The following is a 3109-nucleotide window of genomic DNA, read 5'->3' on the forward strand; positions in this document are numbered from 1 at the left end:
TCACAGCAACTTCAAACTCTTGGGCTTAAGTGATTCTCTTGCCTCAGTCTCCCAAGTAGTTGGGACTACAGGCGCCTGCCACAATACCTGGCTATTTTGTTGTTGTTGTCATCATCACTTTTGTTTAGCCAGCCTGGGCTGGGTTCAAACCCACCAGCCTCAGTGTGTGTGGCTGATACCTTAATCAATGAACTATGGGTGCAGAGCCAGAAAGCAAGTTTTCAATAGATGTTTGTATGCTCAATATTCACAGCAGCACTATACCCAAAAGCTAAAAGTAATCCAAGCACCCACTGACAGATGAATGAATAAAGAAATGTGGCATGTATATGTACAATAGAAAATTATTTCACCTATAAATGGAAGGCAATTGTGATACACTTGGAGATTATCCAAAGCAAAATAAGCCAGTCTCAAAAAGACAAATACCGTATGAATCCATTTATATGAGGAACTAATCAGTGCTGAATTGACAGATACATCGTATAGAAATATAGTTTCATAAGGGGAGGGGGGAGGGAGAGGGGAGGGGGGAATGGGTGGAGGGAGGGGGATTGGAGGGATCACTTCTGTGGTTTATCTTACAAGGGTACAAGTGAATCTTTCTAAGAGTAGAATATGAATGTTTTAACACAATAACTAAGAAAATGACATGAAGGCTATGTTAACCAGTTTGATGGAAATGTTTCAAATTGTATGTGAAAGCACCACACTGTACCCCAGAAGTGCATTAATATACATAGTTACCATTCAATAAAAAAAAAGAAATATAGTTTCATAATTGCCAGGAACAGTAACAAAGGAGGATGAGGAGTTGTCATTTAATGGCTATAGAGTTTCATTTTTGCAAGACAAGTTCTAGACATAAATTACATATTACATAAAAAATGTGAATTTACACAACATTACTGAAATACCCAGTTAAAATGGTCAATGGCAAAGTTTCTCCATTGTGAAATCTCTGATATTCAATGGGGCTGGAGTTGTACCTGTAGAAGTCCCCACGTTTGGGGAGCACATAGCCTCTCTTCACTGTGGGCTTTCCAGCCATGAACCAGGTGAGACTTTTGAATGAAGGCTTTTGGGCAATCACTACACTCATATGGTAGTTCTCCACTGTGAATTTTCTGGTGTTTATCAATTATATGTTTGTGGCTAAAGGCTTTCCCACATTCCCTGCACTCATAAGGCCTTTCTCCAGTGTGAACTCTCTGATGGTTTACCAATGGAGAGCTGTACCCGGTACATGTACACCATGGAATACTATGCAGCCCTAAAGAAGGATGGAGACTTTACCTCCTTCATGTTTATATGGGTGGAACTGGAAAATGTTCTTCTTAGCAAAGTATCTCAAGAATGGAAGAAAAAGTATCCAATGTACACAGCCCTATTTTGAAACTAATTCATAGCTTTTATAGGAATGTCATAACCTAATTATAGCCTTAGAATATGGGAAGGGGGTGGGAGGGCAAGGTGAGGGGGGGATGGGGGGAGGGAAGGAGATATGTGGGGTCACCTCTATCGTTTATCTTACAAGGGTACAAGTGAATCTTTCTAAAAGCAAAGTATGATCGTTTTAACTCAATAACTAAGAAAATGGCATGAAGGTTATCTTGACCAGTTTGATGAGAGTATTTCAAAATGTACATGAAAACAGCACACTGTACCCCATTATTGCATTAATGTACACAGTTATGCTATAAGAAATAAAAAAAAGAATTTCCCACATATGTCACACTCATAAGGCCTGTCCCCAGTGTGAGCTCTCTTATATCTCACGAGTCTACAGTTGTACGTAAAAGATTTCCACATTCTTTGCACTCAGAAGTCCTTTCACCAATGTGAACTGTCTGATGTTTCATAGAGTTGGTACCATACAGAAACAATTTCCCACATTTGTTGCACTCATAAGGACTTCCTCTTCTGTGCTTTTTCTGGTGCTCAATAAGGGCATGTTTGAAGTTGAAGGTTTCCCCACATGTACTGCATCTGTGATCATTTTGTCCAATTAAAAAGAATTCCCTGTCCTGTGTGTCCCTCAAGTGCTTAACCCACTTTGCCAAACCTGGTGCTGCAGAAAGCCAGAGGCGGCCAGTAAGTCCTTCCCACCTTCACTGCATGTGAAAGTCCTCTCTGCCAAGTGAACTCTAGGGTTCTTTTCAAACGAAGGACTCCAGTCGTCCCCCCATTCAGGAAAGATCCTCTCCAGTCTCCTGTTTCCGGTGCTGAAACAGCTCCGGTTCACAAATATACCTCTCCTGCTCAAGTAGTATTCCACTGTGGTTAACCAAGTACAAAATGTCTTTCAAGAGTTGCTCACATGTCTCCCTGGGGTGGATCTTCTGGGTAAATACACAGGGAAATGCAGTTGTGACCTGTGACATTTCCACAGAAACACTTTGCTCTGAAGATGCCTCTGCACCCTGGGTTCCTTGCCAACAACCCAGTGAGGACAGAAGTGCCATGTTGTCTAGCATCACACCTTGGTACAGTGACCTCTGCGTCTCATCAAGGTGCCTCCACTCCTCCTGGGGGAAATATATGGCCATGTCCTCAATGACCACAAGACCCTTTGCAGGTTCCATTTCTGCCATCGCCAGGGTACCCTGAGTCCAGTTCATCAGGAAGAGCGGGACTGGGAGCGGCGGTGACAAGGAAACCAGGAGGGCACCATCATTCCCAGCCCGTTAGTTGAGCTTCACACCCGCCCCCACGTTGTGGGGACGAGTGGCTTCTGCGGTTTTTCCGTTCAGTTACCCCAGCGATGCCCAGGGGCTTCATAAGCCTGAGAGGCTGAACTGTAAAGTGACTAAGATGGTATTTGCTTATTGCCGTGATTTTTTTTTTAATTAGGGATTTTTTTTGCCCAATCTTTGCCAAGATATCTAAGGTGCAACATAGTAAATACAAAACACTATGACTATATGATAAGAGGAAAAAGTAGGATATACCATGATCCTAGCCCAGTCATCTTATCAATCACAAACGTGACTTCCAAGTTAAGTCTAGGTGGTCTAACTTATATTCTGCTATAAAAATAGTAGCCCATCGCCTTGAGTCACCTGCATTTTAAATAAAGCAGGGATGCAATAAGCTAAAATGGAAGAGG

At 42.3% G+C, this 3109-nt stretch overlaps 1 pseudogene; it reads right to left on the reverse strand.

Moving 5' to 3' along the window:
- Nucleotides 1-1692: 1692 nt before the first annotated feature.
- On the reverse strand, nt 1693-2594 carry LOC100953336 (annotated as a pseudogene).
- Between the last annotated feature and the right edge of the window lie 515 nt (nt 2595-3109).

Source organism: Otolemur garnettii, unplaced genomic scaffold, assembly GCF_000181295.1.
Source record: "Otolemur garnettii isolate 467f Iridium unplaced genomic scaffold, OtoGar3 scaffold00439, whole genome shotgun sequence".
Classification (NCBI taxonomy): Eukaryota; Metazoa; Chordata; class Mammalia; order Primates; family Galagidae; genus Otolemur; species Otolemur garnettii.